We start from the raw sequence: 12,821 nt of genomic DNA, 5'->3' as shown, positions 1-12,821 counted from the left end.
TAATTAACTTTGTGGCTCTATACTAGCAGAGCAAGCTTTCTAGGAGCATTAATTATCCCGATATGATCTTGTCGGTAAGTCATATCCTTTATATAGTCAGGGTAAACTCGTCGTTTGTTCCTGAAGACGTTATCACTCTATACTAGCAGAGCAAGCTGTCTAGGAGCCGTCCATCTCGTGATACTATATAGAAATAATCACTGAAAGTGTTCAGTATTCATGAGATATGTCATTGTCCAGTCGTGATACTACATATCTACATGTGCTCTGAGAGAAAGTACTCTCCGTTGAGAATTCGATGAGAGATCCGTGTCTCGATACTCACGTCTGATTGCTGAACCAGACCTTCGAATAATTATGAGTTTACGATTTTAGCCTTTGTAGAAAATCCACCATCTACAATGTATTACCTAAGTTCTTCTCTGCTGCTTCTGATTGAAAGATTCCTTTGTTTAGTACATTTATGTCTTTAGAATCTTATGGTTGTTTTGCCTAAGAAGAACCCAAGAATTTCAGAATTTCCAGTTACAGGTGAACTGTTGCCGGTCAAAACAGTTATTGACCTGGTCAAAACCAGATTATGACTTGATTTCCAGGTTAAAACCACAATTTTTTTTTGTTGCCAAAAAATTCGCAACTGAATTAAACAGTTGCAACCATCTAATTTCGCAACAGTTTGAAATTGTTGCGACTTTTCATCGTTGCAACAGTTTCAAACTGTTGCGACCGAAAATGTGCAACGACAACCTGGCCGTTGCGAAGTATTGCAACATCGACTTTCGTAATAGAGCAGAACTGTGCGACCCCGCTTTGCAACTGCCATCTACCGTTGCTAATCACTAAATTTGGTGTAGTGGATGTTTGCACATCAAGGAACTAAACGTATGTGACAATCTAATACTAATGCACTTGGCATATATGGAACGATTGCTTTGTTGTCACAATGGCATTGATTTCTTTGTAGCATGTAATTAGATTTTACCATGCCTTCAATGATAGTTGCATTTTGATATTCATTTTTCCTTTTAAATGTTAATTATGTAGCTGCACCTATCTTTTCTGCTGGTGTCAACAGTTGTTGATGCACATATGTCATATGAGAATCATGTTGCTTTTGGATTTATTCAGAAAAATCCACTTAGGGGTTAAATGTTTCATTTTTTTCCCCCATAATTGTTTGTTGAAATGCCCCATAGAAAATAATGCTCAGTTTTGCTTTCAGTCTTAAAGAAGTCGTGTGTTTGTACAAAAATTGATGTCTGATATTCAGTTGTGCTTTGTAGGTATTGGAGCAACAGTCGATGATAATGGAGTTTACATAGGGTTGAGGAGTTCAGGTGAGGATTACGTAACATTTTTATTTCAGTACTTCATGATCGGTTGTCGAAATGACTTTTGACTCTTTTTCCATATTGTGCACTCTAGTCACAACTCTGCATAAATGCATTAAAATGTTTGTTACCAGAGAATTTCGTCTAGCCGAATTACTTGAATTTGATGTGTTTACTCCACATACAACCACTTTATGCCATGTTATTATTGACTTGATATCTAGCTTGCTTGATGCTTTTCAGATTTTGGAAAGTAGAGTAGAGACTCGCACCAAAAAGGGATAAATTGAACTTTTAGGATATGAATTAGTAGATCAGTTGGCATTAATTAAGTTATATTTTGCATACACTTAGTAATGTAAAAGGATGCAAACAAAATATATACGTGCAAAACTCATAGAGATTTGGTTTCAGCCAAAACAATATAACAAAAAAATCTAACAGTTATAGCATATCATCCAAATTACCAAGTAAACAGTTTATCTGGCACTAACAAATTGGCAGTGACTTTTATAAAATTCTTCTTTATAGTATATAAAGTAGAAATTGTTGAAGTTCTCAATTTGCAGTTAAGTATGTTTGGCTGCAATGTAGTAACGACAAAGTTACAGCATTTCGAACCTCTTGTAAGGCTTCAACTGCTTTCTGCCTTCCTTTTGCTTTGTAGTGGTAATTTGTGGGCTATGCCTATGAAACCGACACTATTTAACCTGTAGTTTTTGGACCTCTTCACTTACTTTTCTCATATTTCTTCATTGTTTTTTTTTTTGTTGAGCCAACATGGAATTGATCAAATGAATGATTATTAAAGATTGGTAGGTCTCCTTATGCTTCCTTGAGTGGTTCTGTGACATTGAAGTTGGGATGTATATATGTAGATATCAGTAATATAAAAATGCATTTAAATCTTGCTTTCTGGCCATACCATGGCTCTATAAAAGGATCCCAAGTCACCTGATAAATCCATTGTGTTTTTTCATGCAGGTGCTCGGAGAGGTACGTAAATTTGCTGATGTGGTGGTCATTTAGTTGTTGTTACCGAACAGGATCTGATGCTTAGTAGCTGTTGTCGCAAGATATTATAAAGTTTGAACGTTTACGAAAAACATTGTGTGTAAATAAGCTCTTATGGCGTCTTCGGTAAATTTAAAAATAATAATTGCTTAATGAAATATGTAAAAGAGCATCTTCTCTATATCTTGAAGAAAGAAGAAAAAAACTCAATAAATGATATGTTTTGTGAGTTTTGTGAGCATCTTCTCTACATCGTGCGTGCATCTTTACTAGGGTGGATAGAGGCTGCAAAATTAATAGTTAAGTAAAAGAACATATGTTGACTTTGACCGTTAACTAATACACATAAACAATAAAATTACGGAACGAACGAATAGCAGGCACATCGCACGTGTGTGTTATACTAGTAGAAAGAAAGAAAAGCAAAATGAAACAACTGAACTGACTAATTAATGGAAACTCAGCATATTATCGATGATGAGTAAAGAAACAACAACTCTCTAAAGTTACAAGATGACTAAATCATCTAACTATTCTAAGGTTACAACTAGAACAGTAGTATTTACTAGCTAAAGGCTTGTAATGTGGGTTTTGGGCATGTCTTTGTAGATGTGATCTCAAAATGTTTTGGAATCACAGTTGAACATAAAGCCATGCCCCAAAAACCTCATTACAAGACGATAGATGATAAAATTCACACATGCATCTTGATGAGATATTTCTTGGTAGAAAATTTGTTTTGCAAAGTGGATTTCTGGCTTAAGTTGTATTGTCTAAACAGAAGTTGGAGAGGAGTACTAATAGTAAGAATGGATGATGATAAATAAGAGAAGAGTAGAGAAGCATTTAATGACTAAAGCCAATCTTCACTCTTAAATTAAAGTAGTTGAGTAGTAAAAAGTGAAAATTTTCAAATCCTTTCCTGTGTGCTAGTATGCCCCTAGGCAGACAAGCATTGCACTGCACATTTCAGAAGCATAAGACATGAAATGGGTTTACCGAAACAAAATCGAGTTGTTAGCATTTTGCTATGTGTGCGCTCAATGGATTCATTACGCCAGTAGATATTAATTTGCTATCAGTTGTCCAGCACCATCTTTGAAAAGTAGATGGAAATGCCATTACCCATTCATGAAACCATGAACTAAAACCGTTTATGAAACTAGTTTTTGTCTCACTTTGCATGGAATAAACAAAAATAAACGACATAAATCACCTGAATTATACCGTAAATTACAATGCATTGTAGGCATCCATTTTGAAAATAACAAGGCTGCTTATGAAGCTCTAGTAGCAGCAATGTCAAATCAGGCTTTCAGTACTGGAAGCGATTGAGAAAGCCGTGTAGGTTGTCTGTTTCAGGGGTATCACAAAATGCCTATTCATTCCACCATCAAACTAAGAATGATCAAACATCATATTGTAGTAATTCTTGCATTTAGTCTGTGTTTGATACCAAATGATATGACAAACATATTTTCCAGTCACATGAGATTTCTACTTAAAATCAGTAAGGCAATTTCTTTTACTAACACACAATTTAATTCTATTTCATGCAAAATCTAATTCCCAAACCACTAGAACAAAAGAGCTACCGAGAATTCTGTCTTCTTCTCCTCCTACCAAGGTGCTGATGCATCTGCTAAGATCCTGCAAGATCGTGTTCCTTTTCCAGCTTTGGAAGATCTATGTTCAGTCATATGAGCTTTATTACTCATGTCCCTTGCAGAAGACACGTTCTTATCTTTGGAGCACAACAACTCTTCCACTTGAATCTTCTTCCCTAATTCAACCATGTTGATCTCGCCAGTTTCATGTCTTAGCTTTTTCTTGTACTCAGACCAGGAAGTTGGTAACTTCTCAATTACCGCAGATACTTGAAACGTCTCATCAATGACCATACCTTTAGCAAGAATCTCATTAATAATCTGTTGAAATTCTAGGAATTGATCAACAACAGGCTTATCATTCGTCATCTTGAATTCCATAAACTTTGCCACCAGAAATTCTTGCTCCCTGCAGTCTCCGCTTGATACTTTGCTTCTAATGCAGTCCACAAATCATAAGCACTGAAATTTTCATTAGCATTGTAAAAATCATACATCGTATCTTTCAAACCATTCATGATATGATTTTTCGCCAGAAAATTACACCGCTTGTTATACTCGATCACCTCCTCAGTTAAAGCTTCAGCATTCATCAATTCATCATGTGGAACAAGTACATAATCCAGTTCATGATGGCTTAGATAAAACAACATCTTGGATTGCCATCTCTTGAAATCCTTTCCATTAAACTTTTGTGGTCTTTCAACGCCGTTCTTTCCCATTGTTACAAGGAATATAATGTGTTAAGATTGTTGGAATCTTGCAACAATTGAAGAAACGTCAGATGTATCAAACAATAATATAAAGAACCGTATCAAACAACTCTACCACGAACAAATTGATGAGGGCAGAATCACAGGTTCAACAAGCTGTCCTTAACACATTAGTTCGCGGGTATACTCTAAGTAATGCTAAACCCCAACGTGCGAAGATGTGTCCAGGATAAGACTGCCCGATATAACTTGATTAGCACAATACAAGTTACCCACTCTTAACTCAGCAACGGGATGGAAGTAAAACGCCGCACGAAAATAAAGCAAGAAGATGAAGAAAAGTAGACCTAGAGATGGTCGCTGCTTGTGTGTTTTGAAAAGATTTCGAGTTGTATTTATAGGAAATACTTGCAAATCAAGTTAGGTTTAGGTTTTTTCTTATAAAACGAGTTTTGTTTTTGTAAAACAATTAAACACAAAAGGAATTTTCCATAAATAAAACTCTTAAATAAATTATTTATCAAGTTAAAAACTTGCAAAAAATAATTTCAAGTAGACACGGACTTGGTGCTTGGTACACGCGCATGGGCATGGGTCGAAACATGTATTTTTCGCCCCACCCGCTCCACCCACATTTTTTACAACATATCCATGAGAACATGGTAATATGTGAGCACCTCTTTAGTTTTCCACAATGTGGGACTAAAGGTTCCATTTCATTCACTCAAAAATGAGTGAGTATCCTTAGACCCTTAGGTCATGATCAAACCACACCAAGACCAAAAATCATTTATTAAATAACTCATTTTCTCCAACAATCCCCCACATGAATGAAATCTCGGTAAAAAACGAAAAATCAGAGTACGGAAAATACCATTTAGGCAAAGGTGTCCATGAGGTCTTGAACCTTGCTTAGTGAGAAGTTACCGGAACTACTAGCTAGACAGTGAACTATGTCTTGAACTGCTAGCGTTTGGTGTAATTCAATAACATCCATGCATGATATCCTCCAAGTGTTGCTAAGTTCGTGCCGTTTTGTCCATTTTGGCCCTGGACATATCCTGTTTCTCAAATGCTAGAGAATCGGCTCCATTCTCATTGGAAGCGACCCACTTCCTCATTCAGATAGGTGAGTTCCATCAAGAGTGTTACTGCTACACCCCACTTCAATCTTAAATTGAAACTATAGAACTCATTAAGACTTAATTAAAAGTCATCCTCCACATGCAGTCACACTATCACATCAACACCATAGGGAAGGGACAGAGAATGAAATTCTCTGATAGTGTTTACCTTTACCCACCATAATTAGTTGTCTCATTCGAAACCTTGTCTTGGAATCTCCAGTCAGCAAGGTTGAGTATCCTTCATGGCAAGTTTAATTATTTGAGCCTAAGCCCCATCCCCTTCGATGCTTTACTAACTATCTCCTTGGACAAACCTTTCGTCAAAGGGTCCGCGATATTCTCCTTGGACCTTGTCCAATCTATGGAAATAACGCCTGTGAGATTAGTAATTTCAAAGAATCATGTCTTCTACGCATATGTATAGACTTTCCATTGTAGAAGCTATTTAGCTCTACCTATTGCAGATTTGCTGTCACAATGTATAGATATAGCTGGCACAGGCCTATGCCAGAGAGGAATATCTTCTAAAAAGTTTCTTAGCCATTCGGCCTCCTCTCCTGCTTTATCTAACGCAATAAACTCCGACTCCATAGTTGAGCGAGCTATACATGTCTGTTTGGAACTCTTCCAAGATACAGACGCACCTGCTAGAGTGAATACATATCCACTCGTAGACTTAGACTCCTCTGAGTCTGCTATCCAGTTCGCATCGCAAAATCCCTCAAGGACGGCCGGATACCCTTCGTAATTCAAACAAAAGGTCATTGTGTACTTCAAGTACTTTAGCACTCTATTAAGTGCATCCCAATGTTTCTCTCTGCCCTGGATTACAAGTATACCTGCTTAACCTACTCACATAAGCAATGTCTGGTCTCGTACAATTCATCAAATACATCAGACTTCCTATGACTCTTGAGTATTCAAGTTGGTTAACACCTACACCCTTATTCTTCATGAGTTTGCAAGAAGAATCATATGGAGTGCAAACAGGTTTACAGTCAAACTGATTATATTTCTTAAGTATGGATTCAACATAATGAGACTGACTCAGACTATAGCCATTAGAAGTTTTTCTAATCTTCATCCCTAATATGACATCAGCGGGGCCTAAGTCTTTCATGTCAAAGTTCTCATTCAACATTTTCTTAGTGGTATTAATAACATCCATGTTTGTACCTAGTATAAGCATATCATCAACATACAAGCATACAATCACACAGGCATCCTTGACAAGTTTAGTATAAACACACTTATCAGATTCATTAATTCTAAAACCACTAGAAATCATCACATGATCAAATTTCTCATGCCACTGTTTAGGTGCTTGTTTCAATCCATACAAATTTCTTCAGTTTACAAACCTTCTTCTCACAACCTTTAACTACAAATCCTTCGGGTTGTTCCATATAAATTTCTTCATCTAATTCACCATTCAAAAACGCTGTCTTTACATCCATTTGATGTATCTGTAGGTTATGGACAGAAGCTATAGCAATTAACATCCTAATGGAGCTAATTCTACTTACTGGTGAATATGTATCAAAGAAGTCTATACCTTCTATCTGTTTATAGCCTTTCGCTACCAACCTAGCCTTGTATTTTTCAATAGTTCCATTTATATTACGTTTTCTCTTGAAAATCCATTTACAACCTATGGCCTTAGACCCTGGAGGTAAATCTACAAGTTCAAAAGTACCGTTTTCTCGAATGGAATCCATTTCACTAATTGAAGCTTCTTTCCACCACGGAGCTTCAGGACAAGTCATGGCTTCTTTAAGTCTGAGGATCAGACTCGGCTAGGTATGTAATGCAACCAGGATAGGTTTTCTAGTTTTAACCCTTTTACCTCTTCTAGGTTCTATTTCTGGTTCATCTTCCTCTAAAGGTAATGACTGACTGGATGATGTAAATTCTAGGGGATCATCTAAACATCTCTTTCGAGAATCACGTTTCATAGGAAAAACATTCTCAAAGAACTCAGCATCCCTAGACTCCATGATAGTATTCAACCCTATGTCAGAAATTTCAGAACTCACAACCATAAACCTATGAGCACTAGAATGCTCAGGATACCCTATAAAAACACAATCAACGGTTTTGGGTCCTATCTTATTTGTCTTAGGAGGAGGGATGGCCACCTTTGCCAAGCACCCCCACACTTTGAAGTAATCATAAGATGGTTGTTTACTTTTCCATAACTCATATGGACTTTTATCTGATCCTTTAAAGGGTACTCTGTTCAGGATGTAATTGGCTGAGAGGATAGCCTCCCCCCACAAATTCGAAGGTAATCCTGAACTAATCAACATGGCATTCATCATATCCTTAAGGGTACGGTTCTTTCGTTCAGCTACACCATTGGATTGAGGTGAATAAGGGGCTGTAGTTTCATGTATTATCCATGTTCTTCACAGAAATCTCCAATAGGAATTAGATACTCACCACCACGGTCAGACCTAAAAGTTTTAATGGTAGCATTCAATTGGTTTTTCAACTTCACGTTTATATATCTTAAAGGCTTCTAAGGCATGTCCTTCCCTCTAAGCAAATAAACCTGACAGTACCTCGTACAATCATCTATAAAAGTGACAAACCATTTCTTACCACCTCTAGTTTGAACTGACTTCATGTCAACTACGTCTGAATGAATCAATTCTAAGGGTTTAGTGTTTCTCTGGACATTCTTCCTGAATGATTTCTTAGCATGCTTAGATTCTACGCAAATCTCACACTTATGACTTTTATCTAAAGTGAATTTGGGTATGCAGCCTACGCTAGCCAGTTTATGCATTGATTTGTAATTTACATGACCAAGTCTACCATGCCAAACATTCGATGACACACATGTAAGCAGAAGAATCATTCAATTTCACTTCAGGACAGGTTACATTAAGTTTGTAAAGACCCCAGTCTTATAACCCTTACCCACATAATCATTGCCCTTAGTTACTATAAGTTTTCCAGACTCAATTGAAACTTTAAAACCCTATCATCTAAAACAGAACAAGAAACAAGATTTTTGCAGATGTCTGGAACATGAAGAACTTCATTCAATGTGAGAGTCTTGCCAGATGTGAGCTTCAGACCGACCTTTCCTTTTCCTGCAACCTCTGATGCAGATGAGTTACCCATATAGAGTTTCTCGCCTTCCCCTACCCTCTGGTAGGAGGTGAACAGGTCTCTGTTCCCACAAACATGCTTGGTAGCTCCAGAGTCTACCCACCAGTCCATCACATTGGTCACCAAATTAACTTCAGACACTACAGCAGAAAACTCTCCTTTCTTTTCAACCAAGTTAGCATATCCTTTTTGTCCTTACGATGTCTACAGTGAACTGCCATATGGCCAGTAACTCCACACATAACAAGCACCCTTAATTTTAGTAATGCTAGACTCTGGTTTTCGAAACATACCTTTCTTGGGAGGACCACGCTTAGAGTTACGATTGTTACTCTCACCTTTTCCAGCTTTGGAAGATCTATGTTCAGTCATATGAGCTTTATTACTCATGTCCCTTGCAGAAGACACGTTCTTATTTGGAGCACAACACTCTTCCACTTGAATCTTCTTCCTAATTCAACCATGTTGATCTCGCCAGTTTCATGTCTTAGCTTTTTCTTGTACTCAGACCAGAAGTTGGTAACTTCTCAATTACCGCAGATACTTGAAACGTCTCATCAATGACCATACCTTCAGCAAGAATCTCATTAATAATCTGTTGAAATTCGAGGAATTGATCAACAACAGGTTTATCATTCGTCATCTTGAAGTCCATAAACTTCGCCACCAGAAATTTCTTGCTCCCTGCAGTCTCCGCTTGATACTTTGCTTCTAACGCAGTCCACAAATCATAAGCACTGAAATTTTCTTTAGCATTGTAAAAATCATACATCGTATCTTCCAAACCATTCATGATATGATTTTTCGCCAGAAAATTACACCGCTTGTTATACTCGATCACCTCCTCAGTTAAAGCTTCAGCATTCATCAATTCATCATGTGGAACAAGTACATAATCCAGTTCATGATGGCTTAGATAAAAAACATCTTGGATTGCCATCTCTTGAAATCCTTTCCATTAAACTTTGTGGTCTTTCGCCGTTCTTTCCCATTGTTACAAGGAATATAATGTGTTAAGATTGTTGGAGTCTTGCAACAATAGAAGAAACGTCAGATGTATCAAACAATAATATAAAGAACGTATCAAACAACTCTACCACGAACAATTGATGAGGGCAGAATCACAGGTTCAACAAGCTGTCCTTAACACATTAGTTCGCGGGTATACTCTAAGTAATGCTAAACCCCAACGTGCGAAGATGTGTCCAGGATAAGACTGCCCGATATAACTTGTATTAGCACAATACAAGTTACCCACTCTTAAACTCAGCAACGGGGATGGAAGTAAAACACCGCACGAAAATAAAGCAAGAAGATGAAAAAAGTAGACCTAAGATGGTCGTTGCTTGTGTGTTTTGAAAAGAGATTTTCGAGTTGTATTTATAGGAAAATTAACTTGCAAATCAAGTTAGGTTTAGGTTTTTTCTTATAAAACGAGTTTTGTTTCTTGTAAAACAAATTAAACACAAAAAAAGAATTTTTTCCATAAATAAAACTCTTAAATAAATTATTTATCAAGTTAAAAACTTGCAAAAAATAATTTCAAGTAGACACGGACTTGGTGCTTCGTACACGCGCATGGGCATGGGTCGAAACATGTATTTTTCGCCCCACCCTCTCCACCCGCATTGTTTTACAACATATCCATGAGAACATGGTAATATAGTGGAGCACCTCTTTAGTTTTGCACAATGTGGGATTAAAGGTTCCATTTCATTCACTCAAAAATGATTGAGTATCCTTAGACCCTTAGGTCATGTAATTAAACCAAACCAAGACCAAAAAATCATTTATTAAATAACTCATTTTCTCCAACACAAGGAATTCTACAGGATCCACTTTTTCAGAAAGTTTCTGAGCCAGACTAACAAAATCCCTGTCCAAAAGTAGGTTTTTCTTTTGTCGCATGATTTTGAAGAGATTGTATCTCCTAGTCTTGAACTCAGCAGAAATTTTAAAAGAATGAGGGCCATCAGAAGGTGACGCTAATGAAGAGATTCTGACTTTTGTAGTAGGTTGAGTTTGTTGTTGTTGCTCAGTAGTTGATGAAGGTGTTGAAATAGATTCAGTGCTCTTCCTTTTGCATGCTAGATTTTTCTTGCGAGAAATCATTTTGGTTGTAAAGATTTTTTGCTGGGAATTGTTCAAGATACTGCGGCCTTATGGGTGTTGCTCTTTATATCTGCAAAAGGAAGGAAGGGACTGAACTGAACTGATAAAGGATCAAGAGTCATGACACTTTAATATTCCAAGTTGAAAATTTTGTTGAAGGTAATAGAGTTTGGTAACAATGATCTATTAAGAAACCAAAACTATAAAGATTAAATTTATTAATTTGGTAAATAAAAATTGAAGTTACTCTCTACGTACATGTGACTACTAATTTTCCCATAATCTACGTAATGTATACAGCTCAGAGAACCGGATGCTAAGTAGTACCGATACCTCTGTTGAACTGATAATACTAAGTAATAAAAGATGTTCAAGATCACAATAATAACTAAGAACACAAATATAATGTAAAAGCTACTAAGTTATCATGAGACACAAGAGATTACGTGGTTCGACTTTTGTCTACGTCCACGGGGTAATGAGTGATTGTTTTGTATTAAGTTATGGTGGTTACAAAGTTCTTAAATGCTTCCCAAAGTAATAGAGAGAACTCAAGCTTGAGTAAATACTTAAGTTCTAAACATTAAAGAGGTATAAGATTAAGACTATATCTTTTCTCCTGGATATTGAATGCCCTTAGTTTGTTGGTGAGGCTTGGTATTTATAGCCCCCTCTGCTCCAGGTATATCTTTGTTGTCTTTGGATCCATCGTTTCCTGATATACCTTCCGTACAAATGGTACCTTAGTTCACCGCGTGCTTTCTCCAGTTGAACTATGCCACCTCAGCTGGCCCACATTCCTTCGGGAACTTCCCAGCCTCAGTACAGATTGTACCTTCGTTCACCGCTAACCTTTGCCAGTCAAATTTCGCCACGTCACTGCTCTCCACGTGCTTTGGTTAGGCGTGTAGATAAGTGATTTGTGTATTTAATGCTGATTAGATGGGTCATCTTACTCTGTCCCTTCGCCAACTGCCTTTCTCTAGACTAGGCTTTACTTTATCCATCTTGGCCGTCGAGGTATCCCTTCTTCGGATAAGATAAAGTAGATCTGCGAAGGTATCCTCTGCCCCTTAGGTTTCTCTGTATAGCGAGGGCTACGTAGTTATTCTGTATGCGATCACTAAGATCGTGCCATGTGCTCCGCAGAATATTGGTATTCACAGTTTGCCCTTTTTCTTTCATCTTCTACCATTTGGTAGGATTGGAAGAAAAACTCCCGTAACGACATCATTTTTGCATGTACCGATTGGGTGGTCCCCACGTGTCCTTTCATGCAATAACTTCCCCTTGAATTTCGGGACGTCCAAATTTTCGGATTCTTCAGCCGCCTATAATAAGAGAACAAAGTGGAGGAATTTTCATTAACTTCTTTTCTCTCCCTCAAACTGTCGCTCTCTGTCTCTTTCACAGAGATTCTTCTCTCGCTGTTGATTGTTATCTCCCTTTCGGTTCGCCAAAGCTTTCTGGTTCGATACTCGATCATCATATATAAGTAAGTGATACTTTGCCTTTTGTTGTTGCTTTTCGTACTTCTCCATGCTTAATTATGTCTTCCCTTCTTCGATTTGTTGGAGAATGCTGTTGTACTTGCATGTGAGAATTTTTAATTCTTTTTTACTCGTTCATGTTGTATGAGAACTTGGGTTTTCTCCCATTTCGTATTTTGGTGTTGATTTTTCCATGCTTGTTCTTCACCTGCAATCTTTCTTATGGTGATGAATAACCTTTGATTTCATCTTATGGTGGGTTTAAATTGCTACCCCTGGTTGGTTTAGTTAAACCCATGCCCAAAGT

Source organism: Papaver somniferum, unplaced genomic scaffold (assembly GCF_003573695.1).
Source record: "Papaver somniferum cultivar HN1 unplaced genomic scaffold, ASM357369v1 unplaced-scaffold_125, whole genome shotgun sequence".
Lineage (NCBI taxonomy): Eukaryota > Viridiplantae > Streptophyta > Magnoliopsida > Ranunculales > Papaveraceae > Papaver > Papaver somniferum.
The sequence above is the reverse complement of the archived record's forward strand: the minus strand, read 5'-3'. Positions refer to the sequence as shown.